General features: G+C 38.3%; 1 protein-coding gene across 4 annotated transcripts in view; it reads right to left on the minus strand.

Annotated features, from left to right (window-relative positions):
• LOC149528490 (uncharacterized) overlaps nt 1-21,382 on the minus strand; it is a 244,672-nt gene that overhangs the window by 51,572 nt on the left and 171,718 nt on the right. The window contains exon 10 of one of the 4 annotated variants that reach the window (XR_016358971.1): nt 13,974-14,449. The exons of 2 other annotated variants lie outside the window; for them this stretch is intronic. The gene's annotated coding sequence lies outside the window, so the exon portion shown is untranslated. The remainder of the gene's footprint in view (nt 1-13,973; nt 14,450-21,382) is intronic. One more of the 4 variants, XR_016358970.1, reaches the window with a different exon arrangement.

Consider the following 21,382-nt stretch of genomic DNA (forward strand, 5'->3'; position numbering starts at 1 on the left):
AAATGGTGGATGGTTTTCGATGCCCCTCCTTGCAACAATCACGAGGTCCCCATGTATTTTTTGAAGAAATTATATTGTGAGTTTGTCCTTGGGGAGATCACCAATTATTTTGATATATTGGACTCCCAGGGTAGAGGTGGGGGGTCATCATTTGAGAGGCCGGGAGCACGTCGTGACCATAATGTAGTTAGGGCACCTGTGGTCAAGCCACAGTGCGAGCATGTGACTATTTCTTCAGTTGTGAAGGAAAATGTAGAGGCCAGCACTCTAGGGACCATTAATGCTTTGACGCAGACCCTCATCCATTCCACGAGCCCATTAGTTGAGGGGGAGCCTTCTGTGCGTCGTGGTCACATGTGCACTTCATGTGGATCCCTATGCACATTTGGCACTCATGCTAGAGATGGTGCAGATGATGGGCTTGTCACCGATCAGTTACTGAACGACACATTTGGCATTGACACACAGGTAAATTACAATTATAATTTACTATTTTGATCACATTTCATATGTATAATGAATGACTAATTAATTAGCATCTATTGACATTGTTCAAAATTCAGGGTTAGAGTGTTGCTGGGCCTAGCAGCGATCCTCCAGGCCCATTTTTTGTCCCTTCCACGAGTCCTGAGGTATGTATCGATTTAATCATTTTAATTAATACATATATTTATTACGTAATCATATTAAGGATTGACAAAAAAATTATGCATGTGTATCAGTTCTCCACAGGACCCTCAACCTTTACCACAGACTCGGAGCATAGACATCATACGAGCTTCACACAGGTACAGTTGTTTCATGTTAATTTAATTCATTTGATTATATTTATTTTATGTTTCATGTTAGATGTAATGTGTATTGTATGACATGTAGCTCATGATGTTGGGCACACCTCCTCATCTGCGACAGTCTGTTGATAGTGGAGTGGCCGCAGCTGTGGCTAGCTCACAGCTACTGATGGAGGTATGAAAGAATTTTCTTTGTTTTAGTTGTTGTTTATAATAGTTAATCTCAAAATTTCTAATGTTAACCTTTGTTTATATATTACTATAGCTTTTATGGTTTTTACACAAGCAGTATGTATGTTAGGCCTACTGATACTCTTTTAATTATGGATCGAAACCTTGTTTTTGTTTTACTAAGTGGTAAGGGGTAGTTTTTTTTAATGGTTATCTGCTGATAGTAGGTCAGTTTCTTGTTAAAGGGTCAGCCCCCTAGTTTTGGCTACTTTTAATTCAAAAACTAGGAGTGAAGGTAGAAGTGGCAGTGAAAGAATTAGATAAAGAAGAACTAGGAGCACATATTGAAGTTAGAAGTAGAGAAGAAGTAGGAAAGTCAAATAAAGGTATGAGGACTAAGAGTAGGAGATAATGAAATTAAAAGTAAAGATAGGAATAGAAGATTAGTTGTATTCCAAGTTGATTGCAACTAGGAGTAGGACCTACAAGATGGAAGTTATATGTTTTCTATAAATAATAGTCAAGTTTAAAGATATAATTGGTGATTAGATATACTCACCTTGGTCTAGTAGAGTCATAAGTGCAGGAGAATTTGTGTTTTAAACTAATATTATTCATAGGCCAAAGTCAAATGTTGAACTTGATAATAGAACTAGGCATATCCTTAGGATTCAAAGAAACTATAGTTTTTGGAATCAACACCATCAACTCTCCTTCACTATTTCTTTGGGATGAATGGAACTAGCATAACAAAATTCTACATTCTTTCATTCTCGTCCTCCTCCTCCTCTCATATAAAATAAATTTGGATAAGATAACTTACTAGACTTTTGGATTCATGACCCTTCTCTCTTCTTTTCATTTTCTTATAGCTATGCTAGTGGGATAAATCATTGAGTATTTTCTTATCTTTTATTTTTGCTCTTTCTTTTCTCAAGTGACTACTTGAGCTTTTGCTATAGCTTTTTCAACACGATGCTTGAGATTGAGACATTTTCTTGAGTGAGGTCTCTTCAACTAGTTGACTTGGAATCTTAGTAAGCTTTAGGATTTTGTTGTTCTTTTATGTATCCTTGCAAATGAATGTAATAGTTAATATTCTTGGTTTGGGAGCTTTTTTCCTTCAGCTTGGTGATATTTAATCTCCTTGTAGTTTTCCCAAAATCTTTACCTCTTTCTCTTTTTTTCTTCTACTTTATTGTGTGCATGAGGTGAACACATGCTTGCAATAAAGTGGGGACTACATGTATCATTTGAAAAAGTAAGAACACTTATTTGGTATTAATTTTAGCCCCATTTTAATATACATTATGGGTTCCTACATTGATTTCACACTCTCCTAACACTCATTGGACCTTCAAATTATTATTTAAGTCCTATATTGATTCATTTTCTTTAAAAACTCAAGATTACCCTTATCTATAAGTGTGCTTCTCTATTTCAACTTCAATCAAATAATTCCTTTCATTTATTGGACCTTATCTTACCATTTATGACATGTATTTTCTCTCTAAACCCAAAAATAAGTTAGATCAAATTTCACACGCTCTAAATATCTTGGACCCACAATCAAAACTTGGGTTGGAATTGGTGGATATAAGATGACTTTGGTGATATTTACTTGGGTACAATATTTTTGTTGGTGATATGTGTATTTATAAGTGATTATATTTATTGAATTGTTGTAGGGTCTCGTCACGCCTAATCATCCACGAGCATTTGAGGTGAACTTACAGAGTGACTATTTGTTGGCAGTAAGAAAATAATTGATTTTGTGTATACATATATTTGATTTCAACGTATAATAAATATTGATTCATATCTACTTTCTTTGTATCAGTTGGAGCTAGAGAAGAGCCTCAACAAGAGGTCGAGTGAGCGTGTCAGGAGGGCCCCGTCATCTCCACCGTCTCCCTCCACACAACAGTAAAGGACGTCAAGAGACTTGTTTCCTTCCCCTCGTGGGAAGGAAAAGATGTAGTTGATCTAGACATGTATATATATAGGCATCAGTGGACATATTCGATACACATTTGATGTATATGACATTCTATATTTGATGTATGACATTATTCGACTTATGACATTATTGGTTAATATATGATATGTTTGTTCATATACAACATATGATATGATATGTTTGTTCATGTTTGTTCATGTATGACATTAAATTAGATATGTTCGTGTATGACATTAAATTAGATATGTGCATGTATGAAATTAAATTCAATACCTAATCTATTAAAAACTTTGATACAATATTGATTAACAATAAACTTTATCATTGTTTAAGCATAAGTTAATCATTTGCAATATGTCATCGTCATATGATTTATGATCTTGTTCATGTTTAAAATTTTCCTTCTCTATCATTTGTTTATCAAGTTTAATTCAATACCTAATTAGTTTGAATTTTTGATACAATATTGATTGGCAATAGACTTTATCAAGCAATATTCGTGGACCTCCTGGCAATTGGTCACCTAAATGAGAACCTTGAGATTTATTAGGAACTCCATTAAAGAAATCAGTAGTTTGAAATTACTCTATCCAACAAAATAGTGGTCTACAAATATTAGAGAGATAGACTTAATATTTACCAAGTGGCCATCCAATGCCAAGTGTTGTGGATGTATCTCCATTCCAAGTTCAATCACATGTTAAATAATAGACATTTTAGGAGTAAGAATAAGTTATCTAACCTTATTAACATTCTTTTGTATGAGTTCCAAGTAAGGTATCAAGAGTGCTTGAAATTCAAGACTTTGTCTTCTCATCTTGTCCATGTCTTTACTTAAATCAACTTGGATTAACTAAGGTACCTCAGTTAACTTAGAAACACTATTCTTTAAATCCTCATCAATATTTTTCAACTTTCTTTAAAATATATTGTGTCAAATGTAGTACATCACATAACAATTGGAGTAGGTGGATTATCTCCTTAAGAATATTTTCCAGCTCGGTTGTAATACCACCAAGTTCAACTTGTTGAGCAGTAATGGACTCATTTAGTTTCTCCATAATATTCTTCTCTATTCTTTTCTCTTCTAATTGTATCAAATTTTCATTAACATCAACATCAGGTGCATTTACCTATTTTACAAGTAAACTTAATTGATCAATCATTGGAGGTTTGTCATTGGCTAGTGCATCTAGAACAATTTGTAATAAGATGTCCTTTACATCTTATAATACTTGTTTGTACTTCACTTCCTATCTTTCTCTTTTGCATCTTTCCCATTCACAATTCTCCATAATTTATCATAGCATCAGAATCCAATTTTGTATGATCATAGATTGAAAGTATGATAGCTTCATCTAATATTACCTGATCCCTTCTACTCTTTTTCATCTTTTTCTTGTCTCGTAATGTGATTGATCTTGTACTTGGTGATATAATTGGTTGCACTAAAGCCATCTCCTCAGATTTCTTAGTTTTCTCATCAATTAAAGGTTTGTCTTACTTTACCCACTTTTTGTTGTGCAAATATTAGGCTATTTAGCTAGTGTCCCTATAACAACATTTGAAACAACAATTTTGTTTAGTTTTGGCTATGCGTACACAACAGTGTTCATTATTATTTAAGGGAATAGTGATAGTTACTAATCCATGTAACCCCAATAATGTTTCCTTTTATTCATTACAGTCCTATAATAGTTGATAATTTCTATAAGGATTTAACTAATTCTGACTTGGTTGTGCATAAGGTGCCTATTAGTAAGTCATATTTTGCGAATAAGGACTCTAAGAAGAATTTTGATCCTTTGCAAAGCTATTCTCCACATCAAACTTCCATGCCTAATTCAATTCAAGTGTCTACTTGTAAGAGACAACAAAGCAAACCTAATGCTTAAAAGATTAAGGAGAAAATTGACCTTGGTATTGAAGCTACTCTAGATAAAAAATTGATAGATAGCAAAAGGAAAAGGAGTGCAAAAGGAACTCCTTAGAAGAATGAGGGACCTTTCGTGAAATGTCAGACAAAAGATCTGCTCTCTAATCTAACTTGATGCAGGTGGTGCTGATGTAATTTTGCTTCAAAAAACAAAATTGTCTCAATAATCATATTCTTCTATTATTGCAAAGTTGACTAAGTGGAACTCATTTCATGTTCATGTTGCACGTGCTTCGGGTGGTTCATGTATTCTTTGGAACCATAAATCTTGCAGTGCTATATATTCAGTCTTTTCGTAACTAGTGGCAAGTAGTTGTTACTAATTTTGGTATGTCATTCACAGTGCTCAATATATATGGCCCTACTTCTACATGTGATGATAAGACAGAACTTTTGGATTCCTATTCTTAGGCTATTTCCAGCATTGAAGATGATAAATTTATTGTGCCTGGGGATTTCAATGGCATTCTATCTCGGGATGACAAAATTGAAGGTATATTCCCCCTTTGATTGTTTCTAAATAGAAGGGGGCTTATTTTTGGAAGAGAAACTATGAATGGTGCATTAGTTTTTCATGAAGTATTGCATTCCATTAAAAAAAACTCCCTTCCCTCATGTGTCATTAACCTGACTATGATGAAAGCTTATGATAGGCTTCAAAGGGATTTCTTGCACAAAGCTATGATAAAATTTGGTTTCGTTAAGAAATGATGTAAATGGAATATGTTTTTTTCAGAGGGTGCAAGATTTTTTGTAATTATCAATGGTTCAATTGGTGATCATTTTCATGCAACAAAAGACATTCGACAAGTCATTAGAGAGATAGACTTAATAGTGGTCTACAAATATTTGTTTAATAGGTTGAGGATAGGGTTTACCCGGCCACCCAAAGCTAACAGAGAAAACAGTTCGATCCCACGACGAAAGGTGAGAGAGATTTGGCAGTTGGCAACTTTGTACTAGCCAACACTACAAGTTTCAACATCACCCGAGATGGCGCTGTAAAATGAAAACAAAATGTGATCTCCAAAAAGGGAGAGAAGTTATTGTAGGTCTCTGCAACACGGTCATGTAGGAACTGGAATCGCATCCATACCTCACATGAGCTCCGAGATATGCCCCGTCAAAGATTGCAGCCCTGTGGGATTTAGTGACCCTTGGGGACATTCCGGTTCAGCGTGCCCAAGAATGTTCTAGCGCTGAAGGGGACATGATGAGGTTGAGGATAGGGTTTACTCGGCCACCCGAAGCTAACGGACCAGACAGTTCGATCCCACGATGAAAGGTGAGAGAGATTTGGCAGTTGGCAACTTTGTACTTGCCAACACTGCAAGTTTCAGCATCACCCGAGATGGCGTTGTAAAATGAAAATGGAATGTGATCTCTAAAAAGCGAGAGAGGTTATTGTAGGTCTCTGCAACACGGTCCTGTAGGAATTGGAATCGCATCCATACCTCACACGAGCTCTGAGATATGCCCCGTCAAAGATCACAACCCTGTGGGATTTAGTGACCCTTGGGGACATTCTGGTTCGACATGCCCGAGAATGTTCGAGCGCTGAAGGGGACATGATGAGGTTGAGGATAGGGTTTACCCGGCCACCCGGAGCTAACGAAGCAGACAGTTCGATCCCACAACAAAAGGTGAGAGAGATTTGGCAATTGGCAAATTTGTACTAGCCAACACTGCAAGTTTCAGCATCACCCGAGATGGCGTTGTAAAATGAAAATGGAATGTGATCTCCAAAAAGCGAGACAAGTTATTGTAGGTCTCTACAACACGGTCTTGTAGGAACTGGAATCGCATCCATACCTCACACGAGCTCCAAGATATGCCCCGTCAAAGATCGCAGCCTTGTGGGATTTAGTGACCCTTGGGGACATTCTGGTTCGGCGTGCCTAAGAATGTTCGAGCGCTAAAGGGGACATGACAAGGTTGAGGATAGGGTTTACCCGGCCACCGGAGCTAACAGAGCAGACAGTTCGATCCCACGACGAAAGGTGAGAGAGATTTGGTAGTTGGCAACTTTGTACTAGCCAACACTGCAAGTTTCAGCATCACCCGAGATGGCGTTGTAAAATGAAAACGGAATGTGATCTCCAAAAAGCGAGAGGTTATTGTAGGTCTCTACAACACGGTCCTGTAGGAACTGGAATCGCATCCATACCTCACACGAGCTCCGAGATATGCCCCGTCAAAGATCGCAACCTTGTGGGATTTAGTGACCCTTGGGGACATTCCGGTTTGGCATGCCTGAGAATGTTCGAGTGCTGAAGGGAACATGACAAGGTTGAGGATAGGGTTTACTTGGCCACCCGGAGCTAACGGAGCAGACAATTCGATCTCACGACGAAAGGTGAGAGAGATTTGGCAGTTGGCAACTTTGTACTAGCCAACACTACAAGTTTCAGCATCACCCGAGATGGCGTTGTAAAATGAAAATAGAATGTGATCTCCAAAAAGTGAGAGAGGTTATTATAGGTCTCTGCAACACGGTCCTGTAGGAACTGGAATCACATCCATACCTCACACGAGCTCCGAGATATGCCCCATCAAAGATCGCAGCCCTGTGGGATTTAGTGACCATTGGGGACATTCCGGTTCGGCGTGCCCGAGAATGTTCGAGCACTGAAGGGGACATGAAGAGGTTGAGGATAGGGTTTACCCGGCCACCCGGAGCTAACAGAGCAAACAGTTCGATCCCACGACGAAAGGTGAGAGAGATTTGGCAGTTGGCAACTTTGTACTAGCCAACACTGCAAGTTTCAGCATCACGCGAGATGGCGTTGTAAAATGAAAACGGAATGTGATCTCCAAAAAGCGAGAGGTTATTGTAGGTCTCTGCAACACGGTCCTGTAGGATCTGGAATCGCATCCATACCTCACACGAGCTCCGAGATATGCCCCGTCATAGATCTCAACCCTGTGGGATTTAGTGACCCTTGGGGACATTCCAGTTCGGCGTGCCCGAAAATGTTCGAGCGCTGAAGGGGACATGACGAGGTTGAGGATAGGGTTTACCCAGCCACCCGGAGCTAACAGAGCAAACAGTTCGATCCCACGACAAAAGGTGAGAGAGATTTGGCAGTTGGCAACTTTGTACTAGCCAACACTGCAAGTTTCAGCATCACCCGAGATGGCGTTGTAAAATGAAAACGGAATGTGATCTCCAAAAAGTGAGAGAGGTTATTGTAGGTCTCTACAACACGGTCCTATAGGAACTGGAATCGCATCCATACCTCACACGAGCTCTGAGATATGCCCCGTCAAAGATCGCAGCCCTGTGGGATTAAGTGACCCTTGGGGACATTCCGGTTCGGCGTGCCCGAGAATGTTCAAGCACTGAAGGGGACATGACGAGGTTGAGTATAGGGTTTACCCAGCCACCCGGAGCTAACGAAGTAGACAGTTCGATCCCACGACCTTTTTTCCACTAAGTTGTAAATTTGAGCAACTTTTACAACTTTCAACAATGCAACTTTGCACAAAATGTGCAATTTTTACATTTTTCACTTGATTCCAATTCTATGACTTAGAAAAGGTTCGGCAATAGTAAAACCTCAAAGGAATATAGGAATATAGATAGTTTTATGGTTATTTCCTAAAAGTTGCTAATGCAACTTTGCAATTTTTGCATTGACAACATTTGGGTGAATTATGCATTTTGGCTTGGAGGGTATGGAAACTGAAAGGTGTTGATGGGAACATGCTAGATAGGGTAGAACAAACCTATTAAAGCCTAAAAACATCTTAGAGTTGACTGTTTGTAGGATTTGCCCATCAGGACCTAGAGGGGTCACTTGGCACATTGTTACAAATTTGCTCATTTTGGGTTGTTACTTGGGTCCATCACCCTATCCTCTACATCAGGGTTGATCCTAGGTTAGGGGTGGATAGAAAAGACCTATAAAGGTATTAAATAATGTAATAAGGCTATCGAAGCCTCTAAAAGATGTAAAAGGCACTAAAAGTGCAATATTTTGTAAAATTGCCAACATTGGCAATATAAGCCAAAATGGGCTTAATCAAGTCATGTAAAGGGTCCAAAGGGAGGTTTCATTTGGTTTTGAGAGTCTAAATGAGTTTAAAACCTCATTCCCACGTGTGCGAGACAAGTTTGGGTAGTCGAAATTGATTGCTCCAAAGGTGGATTTAGTGTTTTCTCTAAACAAGAGTTTCATTTTACATTGGAAGTCGTCTAATATAACCAAAGTGAAGGTGTTTGAACCATTTTGGGATTCTAGAGACGTTGCAAAGTAAGATTTCTAGAAAGCCCTAGGGTAAAGGGGCTAGAAAGGAGGGTTTTGTAAAAACCATTGTAAAGTTGATCATGAGACCAAAAAAATAAAAAAATCCTTGCATTTGAGTCATCTCTTAAGACTGTTTTGGGTCATCGGAGTTCCAAAAGTCAAGGGATTATGAGTTGCTTTGTAAATGGCCTTAAACTAGGCCCAGTTGGCAGACTGAAATAGCTAGTTTTGAGTCTTTATAATAGTTGGTATGTACTAGGTGCATGGTGCATGGTAATCTAGCCTTCTGGTGTTGTCAGTTTTGATTGTTCTAGAAAATCAGTTTCAGTTTGGTATTGGAAATAGTTTGGAGTTGGAGGACAAATGATCTTGAACAAGGTTCTAGCCTCAACTACTAGAACTCAATCCAAGCTTTCTCCTAGCCTCTTAGGGTATTTCTCCTATACCGTATTCCAAGGGAATCTTCTCTCTATTCCCTTATTACACTAATCCTCACCAATCAACTCAAAACTCTATTTCACCATGGGGTCTCCCTAGTGCTCTCATTGCACCGTTCTTCACAATTGGCTTCCAAGAGTGCATTCTTGGCTATATTCTATGCTCCTTTCAAACAGTTATTTGCTGATTTCATTGCCTAGCCGAGTATGCAAACTCGCTTAGGGCCTTTTGGAAAAAAAAAAACAAACCTCTGCAAAACAAGACCAAAATACATATTTACATTGTTTATATAGTCTATTACTTAATTCCAAAAGGCCATCATGGTTCCACCATTGGAATTCAAGTTATAGAGGTTTCTTTGCTGATTGCTTTGTACAGACCAGTGAACTGACAACTTTAAAAAGAATTTTTCAAACTAGTAAAGAAACTGATCAAAAAAATTCCTAATCTTTACCAAAGCATCTACATTCCATACACTATCAAACCACATGAAAACAGCAACCCTATCAATCCATTAAAGGTGTGGATGAAGGGTGAAATCAGAAAACTGTCATCAAAATGCTTAGTTTGCTCTTCATTCCAATGCCAAAATTCGTACAAAAGCATGTGCCAACCCTCAAACTGACTTGGATTGGTCTTAAATACCTCTCACCCACGTGAATCAACAGATCTCATAGGTTTCCAACTGATTCTTGAAGCCCTTATAAAGATTTAGCACTTTTTGTTAATGTTGTCAAGCAACTTTGCAAACTTGCAAAGTTGCCAAGTGCAACTTTTGCACTATTGTGCATTTAATGGCTCCATGACCTCAAACATGGTTAAATGAACCTATTTCCATGTAATTACAACTTTTAACATTTTTTCCATCTTTCCCATCCTCCTGGGGTCTTGGTCAATGTTTGACCATTCTAGGCTCTAACAAGCAATTTAAGCAATTTTTCCAACATAGAAGCAACTTGGGAACTCAAACACAACTCACACACTTGGGGCTTTATCACATAGCCCTTATTCATGTGGTCTGACCAAGACCGCTACAAACCAAAAATGATTTAGGAAACTTGGCATATTTCCTAGGTGCTCCTGCACAACAGAGCTCAAAACCAATGGGTAGAAGTCAATAGTAGTAAGAAGAAGTTCTTGACTACTAGCCCCTTTTTAACATGGTTACTAAGAGAAAGTACAAACCTAATGTGGAAGGTAAGAATTATTGTTTGGGTAGGAAGAATAATAAAGAAATAAGAGAATTGACAAGTAAAGTTGATATAGTAAATGGGAGACAATTCACCATCTAGGAGAGTTGTAATAAAAGTTATAAAGGAATATCATATAATAGAATATTAGAGGATTGAATGCTCCTCATAAGAAGGATATTTTGCGGAATGTGGTTTGGTAGCATAAATAGGATGCGATTTTGGTGCAAGAAACTAAGATGACTAGAGATAAAGGGGAAATGCTTTCTTTCTTCAAAATGGAAATTGTTGTTTTGTAGGTGATATTTTCCTTTATAATATGTCATGCAAGGTGAAGTAACCTTTGTTTGAATTTGGAAGTGGTTGGAGAAGGCACTTTGAGAAAGCCCTAGTTTTGAGGGCATAAGATTGAGGGTTTGGTAGTTAGCCTATCGAATGCCCATGGCTAGGTAGATGGGTGTGAAAATATGTTGTTTTAGATCATGATAGAATATTACCATAGCCCGTATAGGGCCTTGGGTTAGAAATATTGAGAGTTTCTTTGTAAGTGAAGGGTAATTAGGACTATTTTGTTGAATCCATAGTGTTGGATCAAATAGTTGGTCCAAAGGAACTACAAATGAGATTGCTATATGTTGTCATACTCCAATAGTAGTATTTGTAACTATAATTTACTTGTATGGGGCTTGGGAGAAATTGGTGAAAATAAGGAATTACCTGATTCATAGCGATACTAAGATCAAGCCTAGATAATGTCCAAGTAACGGGTTTTGAATAAACCTATTAAAGATATGCATTTAGACTATTGGAACAACCTAATTGAGATATTTCAAGACCTTAGAAAGACTTGGGACAAGCCAATAAATTTGGTAACCCAATTTGAACATTTGGAGGGACCCTTGTGGAGAAGAGTAGGTATTTAGTTTAATGGTTTGAATCTATTCTTGAAACAAGTCATTTGCTGAATGTTTATTACTTCTTGGGGATCTAGTTTGACTCCTCAAATGATTGGTATCAAATCTAATAGATCTATTGAGGGGTGCAAAATTAGTTACTTGTGTTGTAGATTGTTATATTGAGAAGATGCCTCCAAAAAAAAAATATAGAAGGAGATACAAGAGCTGATATAAGCTACTAAAATAATGGTTAGAGAGTTGAGGAAACAAAGAGACTAAGATGCAATACGGTAAAGAGAACTGAGACAAGTAAGCAAGTAAAATGCAACCATCTTGCAAATCTTGGAAGCTTTGGAAACGATTCCTACGAGGGATGTGCATGAAGAACAAGAAAGTGATGCTTAAGCACTTGAGAATCCTCATGGAGAGGATGGAGGGGACTTAGATCTTGAAGAAAGATGGATGATAAGGTTGTTGAAGATATTTCAATGTGGTAGACGAAAGACAATAATTGATTTCCATATCTATCATGGCAAGATAGATAGTGAAGAGGTTTTGGGGTTGATAGATTCCCAAGAGAACTATTATAATTATGGAGATATAAGTGAAGTAAAATAAGGTAAAGCTATACAAAACATAGCTAAGAGGGACAACATTGACATGGTGGAGTAGTGTAATGGTAAAGAGGTTTTGTAAGGGTGGAACAAACATGACCAAATGGTGAAGGATGTGCCTCTTCCATTAAATAATACAATCCAAAAATAGAGGATAAGGAATAACTTGAAAGAAAAGGAGATGGGTTTGATGATCTACATAGAGGAATTTCACAAGTTGAGCATAAGAGGTGGATTAGAGCATAAAGATGAAAATGTTGCAAGGTATAGATTAATGGGCTCATATAAAACTTGCAAAATGGGATTACCTTGATTTTTCCTAAGATCTTTCCAATTGGCTATAAGTGCATAAGATATGGTCAATAGGAAGAAAGAGAGACAAGAAGGTGGTAGAGGAAATGCAAACAGAGGAAGGGGAAGAAAAACCAATAATATAGGAATAGGACAAGGAAGAAATGACAAGGGTAATGAACCTTTTTTTCTTATCAAAGAGGAGGCCATAGAGTTGGAGGAAGATTTTGTTTAGGTAGAGGAACATGGATGTTTACAGGAAGGGTAGGGAACACATCAATTAAGTGTCAATTAAATGATCAAAGTGAAAGGAAGATTAAGAAGAAGGTCAAGAAGTTAGAGCACATAGCTCGGTTCAGATCCTTATGTTTAACTAATTTTAGAGACTAAAGGATAAATGTTGATTTTTATAAGGGGAAAACAAAAAAAGTGAAACCAAAGCTATTAATTTTTAGAGCACAATATAAGAGTCAAGATAAGTTGTGAATGACAAGAATTCATCTAGGTTCCAATGATAGTTTAGTTTCATATGAAATGGTGAACAATTTATATTTGGAATGGTCACCACACAATAGGCCATATAGAGCATCACATGTTAGTAGTGATGATTTTCTTAAAAGATAGATGACTATGAGGTGACTATCCTGAATTGAATGACATCTGTAGGAATTGATTGGAATCTAGTTCTATATGATTGCGCTCTACTTTAAACAAATGGAAGTTCTAAGCATTGTAAATCTGTTTCAAGTCATTAGAATGTGACTTTCCAGAAGTATGTACTTGTAACTATTTTAAACTATGTCAAACTCTTCATGAAAGTTATGACCCAAATGCATCACCATTGTGTTGAATCTTCTAATATACATCTCCATTAAAATATGTTTGCTGGTGTAAACCTGTGAGGAATTGTTGGTCCCAATTCAGTTGTGCCAATATTAGGAATGTGACCAATTAATGCTACAAACCTTAGTATTGACATAATTTAACCATATTGCGGGTTGAACTCGATTGGGTTTGGAAATAAGTTATTATTAACATGTGTATGAACTGCCAGAGGAATTCTAAATATATTAGATAATAGCATTCCATCTTTGATATTGAGGGATAATGTATGCACATGCTATAACAAAACTAGAGGATCATATTATATGTAGATTGAAATTTCTATTTGTCACTCAAAGCATAGTAAAAAATTTATTGTAGGAAGTCTATGCTAAAAACTATAGTGTACAAACAACCATTACTTCATAAATCACTTCAACTCAATCATTACGTTGTACAAACAACCTCATTGAATATGTCACTTGAACAACCTATTTTCCTTCTTACTTTTTGATGATTGTGATCCTTTGCAATTCCAGGCATAGGATGATTAGCATACAATGGTACTTGAACAAAGCACACTAATCAATATTGAGGACGTGAATTGATAATACCATTTCGCAGATGATTTTGGCATCTCACCCTTTATCACTTGTGTGTCGACTTTATTAGCCCTCTTCTTTGGTGACCTGCAAATGAAGAATTAGCAAAGTAAAAAATCTAAGATAAGATTAATCCACTAAGATTAACACACATGGGATGAATATTCATAATCAACTATTAACCCTTTCCAACATTCCAACTTTATGATAATAATGAGTCAAAGTCCAACAAATTGGAATCCTTAGAGAGAACTATATCTGTCACTGCCCCATTATCATCAGATCGAGACCTATTTTCCTTCTTACTTTTTGATGATTGTGATCCTCTGCAATTCCAGGCATAAGATGATTAGCATACAATGGTCCTTGAACAAAGAACACTAATAAATATTGAGGATGTGAATTGATAATACCATTTCGCAGATGATTTTGGCATCTCACCCTTTATCACTTGTGCATCAACTTTATTAGCCCTCTTCTTTGGTGACCTACAAATGAAGAATTAGCACAGTAAAAAATCTAAGATAAGATTAAAAAAATGGGTCCTATTAAAGAATCTAATATAAATTCAAATAATGTATCTAAATTCTAAACAAATAAAAACTAAATCTCATCACTTACACATCATCACAATACGGTCCACCTTAGTCATGTGATAGTCTTAGGGAAGAGGTTGTAACATTGTATTTGGATCCAATTGATCACTTTTTATCTCTCTCCCTCTCTCCCTATTCAATCTAATGAGCCAACTGGATCTGCTCGACATTTTAATGTCTCAAGTATTGCCTCATGGTCTGACTCACGAACTTTCTAAAGAATCTTATTATGTGGTTTTCCACCATATTTTATCAAGTGGACATTTGATGCCACAACAAGGTTTGAATAATGAAGAATCTTCCTCTCTATTTGCCAATCTTCGAATAACCACAAGTTAGGATTCTTCATAGGATATCATCTAAGCCATGTGCCTGTTACAACCACCACACCGACATGGTACTCTAAACCTTCACCATCTATAACCGAGTGATCCAATTTTTGTTTGGCTTCAACACAACGACACAAATAATAATCTGTCCCTTCTTCATTGTCTTCAGGTGCAATAACAGAAAAAACATGGCCTGCAGTGACAAATGTACAAAATGCGGTCATTAATTTAGAAAATACTTGGGTAAAAGTTACAAAGTTACATATTGAAATTACAAAGATATATAAATATACATATATATATATTACCAGGTTGCACTAGATCTGACAAGTGGTCAAAATCAATAGACGAATCCATCTCTACCATTTCCAGTGCTTGTGGGGGATGATAGGTGTCAATTGGATCCAACACCTGTATATCCCATTTGTCCACCCATTCAGTTGACTCACAGTCATCCCAATTTTTCTCTGCACATGATGGACAATAGTATGCCATTTTTCGTGGAACCTGCATCAGAGCTTCTAAAAGAGTGTAACTCACTAGATCCTGTTAGTGTGCAACAATCCTGATATAGTGCAATGTTAGTATTATCTATCAACCAAAAAAATCTACGAACTGTAGACTCACCTTCCTTACCTGGACCCATTGTAGTGTTACACCATTGGACGATGGATTTTGCATCTATCAATTTTGCTCCATCTTTGTACTTTAGTTCTTCACGAGCCAAGGCTCTTTTAATGCATGCACCTACACCATCGTGCTCTCCCTTACCATGACCAGCCTCTGTGAAATTCCACATATATTGAATTCTACACAACCTGTGCATCCTGCTCAACCAATAGAGCATTCGTGCATTCTTGAATTGAGATGCACAATTGTCTGACCAAATAATGTGCTGACGATATGATATGCCCCTGTTAGCGAAATCTCCATAAAATAGTTGAAAATAACCATGTACGAACTCCGTAGAATGTGATCGATCATCGCTGATGTAAAAATGGTAATCCCTCAAAATCTTCCTATCATCCTCTGTACTTGTAGGTGAATGCATGAATGTTATGTGAACAAATATGAAAACCTGTTGAGATGTATAATACTTTGCTTGCACCTCATTTTGTGGTTGTAGTGTGTAGTTCTCTGCAAAATCTACAACCGAAACAATGGTATCCAATGGAAACGTATCCTTGCACAACTTGAATTGCAAATCCAACCATCGAGCTCTATGGGTATGCCTTGCATACTCGTAAATAATCTTTTTACGAAAAATCTTTATGAACTCGTACACTAAAATCTTTTCAATGACTAGATCACATCTTATACCATGTTTTCCATCTTTTAGAGCATATGTCACTGTCTTGAATTTTTCGTAATCTACTATTTCATTTCCAATTGCATTCATACTATCCATATGTTGACAAGTTGATAAAATTTGCAAAGAACCACAAAATAAGCATATACCATCCAAACATGATGTCTTGTAAAATTGTTGGCTATCCCCTATTTCACATAAAATGTTGGATATGAATTCCCTTGAAGATCTTGGTGGCTCTTTTATGTTACAATCCTGCAAAACAAACTGAGAATGCAAAACTACGCATATATGCCTAAAAACATCAAAATGGTTAGAAAATTCAATATGTATCCTACAACAAGAAGTTGTGTGTGTGTGATTTATCTTCACATAAAAAGGTTTACCCATCTCAAAAAATCTTTGACTTATTCGAATTTGAGGATACATACCAATAAATTTTGCGAAAAATTGTGTCTGAGTTGAGTCCAAAAAATGTTTCGCATGTGGCTCGCGATTTCGGCTACCAATCCTCCTTCTTACAACATGTCTTTGATTAGGAGAAACACGTGTATTATTTTTCCAAAAATCTTCGATCAATGATTTCAAGGCTTCACTAATTTCTTTATCCTTTCGCGGTGGTCTACCGCTAAATGTCCATAACTCATTTTTTGTTGGATCTTCTAATCTCTCATGCCTTAGCATGGCTCTCCTTAGGGTACCTCTACCAATTTTTAATGTTTTGCTTGTCTTTCTCATGAGTCAAGCTTTCTTCATTTGGCTACTTATTATTGTCGATGTGAGTACTCATCTTGTGATATTACTATCTTTGGTGCGTGATTTAGAACCCACTTTGTCATAAGCACTCATTAAATTCTTTACAATATTTCTTTCATTTGAATCGTCCATCGTTCTTAGCCCAAGAATCTTCATGATAGGCCTAAATTTCAAATTTCTCATCATTTCAACAAATAATTGGCATTGACCTATAATATTTAATTTTTCAAAAAATAATCTCCACATACTATTAACTTTTCTTTGACAAGTAAGCTTGCTAATCTTGTCAAGCATTGATTTCAAAATGTTAGTATCAATATCAATCAAATATTTTGGTCTTCTAAAACGAATTCTAGAAGGTGTTCTAATCTCTTCAATTCTCTCAACATTTTGAACATCAATATAAGGTTGAGTGTATTGTGTACCTTGAACCGAAGATGATGTGCCTTGGCAATAAGATGTAAAAGACGAAATATCACCTACTTGATGTGTTGATGTTGTGCTTTCAACATGGCATGATGGAGTATGTATATCATCGGATCTACAAATCAGTGTCTCTTCTACATGAGAGGATGATATGCCTTCAACATTGGATGATGGTGTAGCGGACGATATGACTCCAACATTGGAGGATGGTGTAGCTTCACAATTCAATTGTCTTCTTGAGCGTAACAATCTCATTCGTTCTCTTTGTCTTTCTAATTCTTCCTCTTTGTTTCTTTGTACTGATGGTTCTTGATCCTCTTCAAAAGTCAATTCTTCATTATTGCTTTGTAATTTTCTTTGTTCACGTAGTAATTTCATTTTATCTCTTTTAATTGCCAAATCTCTCTCCCTATCTTCATTTGTTTTAATCTTTGGTTTCTTCCTTGGCATGATGATGATTTCTACATGTCAAATTATTCAAACATCTGAATTACTTAAAATGTGTAAATTACAAATTATTCAATTACATTTAAAAATTATAATTAATTGAATGGATACACAATATATATCAAACGACTTGTCAAATTTCTAACCATTCCGAAATAACATTTCATTCAAACATACAATTTTCAATGAATTCATTATATATTAAATAACATGTCAAATTATAATCAAATTTGTATCTATATATTGACAAACAATATTTAAAATGGATTGCACTAACCTTTTCTATACAAGGAATATTCAAAAAGTCTTCAAATCACGTATCCAATGATTGAACTTGGTGTTTGCTAACTTCCAGAAGTGTTGAAATGGTGTTTGCTATGTTGAAACCCGTGATTTCTGTCGGAATAACAGAGTGCATAATAGACCAAAACCAAGAAATGGATGAAATGGGCCCCAAGGTTGGTTTTTTACTGTTTTTAGGTGATTTGAGATAGTGCGTACATGCTATATAAAGCGCGTATGCACTATGTGAAATCACATCACTCCCCATCCTCCCTATTCTCTCTCCCCTCTCCTATCCTTTACTCTCTCTCACTCTCCCTCTCCCACCACCTACTCTCTCACCCTCTCTCCTCTCCCATCCTCGACTGTTTAGATCTCTCACACACACTCTTATCCCCCCTATCTCTCTCCCTCTCCCTCTCCTACCACCTACTCTCTCTCTCCTCTCCTATCCTCTACTTTGTCTCTCTTATACACATTCCCATTCCCCCTATCTCTCTCCCTCTCCCTCTCTTACTGCCTACTATCTCTCTCTCTCCCTCTCTACTCTCTCTCTCTCCCATCTTGTACAACCTCTCTCTACCACCACCTACTCACTCTCACACTCTCTCCCATTCCCTACTCTGTCTCTCTTACACACACACTCCCATTCCCCCTCTCTCTCTCCCTCTCCCACCGCCTACTTTCTCTCCCCCATCCCCTGCTCTCTCTCTCCTCTCCCATCCCCTACTCTCTCACACTCACTCTCTTCCATCCCCTACTTTTTCTCTCTCACACACACACTCCCATCCCCCGTCTCTCTCTCCCTCTCCCACCGCCTACTTTCTCTCCCCCATCCCCTCCTCTCTCTCGCTCCTCTCCCATCCCCTACTCTCTCAAACTCACACTCTCTCCCATCCCCTACTCTGTCTCTCTCTCACACACACACACTCCCATCCCCCCTCTCTCTTTCCCTCTCCGATAGCCTACTTTCTCTCCCCCATCGTCGTACTCTCTCTTTGCCACCCCCTACTCTCAGACTCTCTCCCATCCCCTACTCTCTCTCTTTCAGAGATACACTCTTATCCCCCCACTCTTCTTCTCTCCCATCCCCTACTCTCTACATTTGTCACACACACTCCCATCCCCCCTATCTCCCTCCCTCTCCCTCTCCCACTCCCTCTCCTACTGCCTACTATCTCTCTCTCTCTCAAGTTCTCTTTCTTCCTCTCTACTCTCTCTCTCTCTCTCCCATCCCTTACTATCACACTCTCTCTCCCATCCCCTACTCTCTCTCACGCTCTCCCATCTCGTAATCTCACTCTCTCTCTCTCCCATTCTGTACGAGCTCTCTTTGCCACCACCAACTCTCTCTCACACTCTCACACTCTCTCCCATCCCCTACTCTCTCTCTTACATGCACACTCCCATCCTCCCTCTCTCCTCTCCCATTCCCTACACTCTAGATTTGTCACACTCCCATCCCCCCTCTCTCTCCCTCTCCCACTCCCTCTTGCACCGCCTACTATCTCTCTCTCTCAAGCACTCTCTCTCCCTCTCTACTTTATCTCTCCAATCCCCTACTCTCACTCTCTCGCTTCCATCCCCTACTCTCTCTCACACTCTCTCCCATCCCCTACTCTCTCTCAAACTCTCTCCCATCCCCTTCTCTCTCTCTCTCTCTCTCTCTCTCTCTCTCTCTCTCTCTCTCTCTCTCGCCCCCATCCCATACGAGCTCTCTGTGCCACCTCCTACTTTCTCTCAAACTCTCACACTCTCTCCCATCCCTTTATCTCTCTTATAAATAAGTACACATTCCCATTCCCCCCCCCTCTCTCTCTCGCAATCCTTGTCCCACTACCTACTCTCTCCTGTCCCCTACTCTATCTCTCTTACACGATTCCATTCCACCTCTCTCTCCCTCCCACCGCCTATTATCTCTCTCTCTCTCACTCTCTCCCTCCCTCTCCCATCCCTCTGCCATTGCCTACTCTCTCTATCTCTCTCTCCCTTCTCTCATTCTCTACTCTCTCTCTCTTTCACAAACACACACACCCATCCCCCCTCTCTCCTCTTCCATCCCCTACTTTTTCTCCCACTCCCTCTCCCACTACCTACTCTCTCTCTCTCTCTCTCTCTCTCTCTCTCTCTCTCTCACACACACACACATTTTCACTCTCTCTCCTATCCCCTACTCTCTCTCTCTTTCTCTCTTACACACATTTCTATCCCCCCTTTCTCTCCCTCTCCCATCGCCTACTCTCTCTTCCATCCCCTACTCTCTCTCTCGAGCTACTTTGTCTTCCCCCTCTCCCGTTCCATACTCTCTCTCTTTCACACACATGCACTCCCATCCTCCTCTCTCTCCTTCTTCCTCTCCCACTCCGTCTCCCATCGCCTACTCTCTCTCTCCCCCATCCCCTACTCTTAATCTCTCTCCCAACCTGTACTCTCTCTCACACATCCTCTCTTTCCCATCCCCTACTTTCAATCTCTTTCCCCCATCCCACACTCTCTCTTTTCCACCCCTACTCTCTCTCCCATCCTATACTCTCTTTGCCACCCCTACTCTTTCTCACTTTCTCTCTCCCCTCTCCCATCCCCTACTTTCTCTCTATCTCTCTCTCACACACACATGACCATTCCCTTATCCCCCCACCTAGTTCTCTTATGCAATTTAGGTCTTAATAGAGCGTGCGCACTATAGCGCACACACACTACTGAGAAATTATGTTTTAGATAGCACGTGCGCACTATAGCGTGTGCGCGCTATAGGGCGCACGCGCTATTGAAAGCTTATTTAAACCCAAGCCTAAGGCTTGGTTTTGCCTTGGAGATCCAACCCAAAAGTTTGGAGTTTATGAACAGGTCTGAGACGTGTTTTCCAGCAAACATACCAAAAATGATTGGTTTTTCTTGTGTGCTCCCCTTCAAGATTCCTCGTGGTTGGGTATCGATAAGATCGGGTTACATAGCATTATAGGTCTCTATGTTAGCTATCTAACCATATAATTTATTTTTAATTTGAACTATTTCAAACCTTTCATCTATAATTTCTTTTGAATGTATGTTCATTTTTTGTCAAAAACCACCATGTACTAATTGGGCTATAGATTTTAGCTCGTTCATCGAATTCTGTAACAACTTAGTTTTTTAGAAACTAGACTCCATTCTACACACTTTGAAAAAAAAAAAATTGATTTTAGATTAGTTTTCAATTATTTCTAGGGAGAGCACATAGACATTTCACGTTTTTGGGATGTGTCTAGTTAAAAAATTCATTAAAAAAAAATACAC

This window comes from Cupressus sempervirens, chromosome 11, assembly GCF_028749045.1.
Source record: "Cupressus sempervirens isolate cs-2001-9-10 chromosome 11, ASM2874904v1, whole genome shotgun sequence".
NCBI lineage: Eukaryota > Viridiplantae > Streptophyta > Pinopsida > Cupressales > Cupressaceae > Cupressus > Cupressus sempervirens.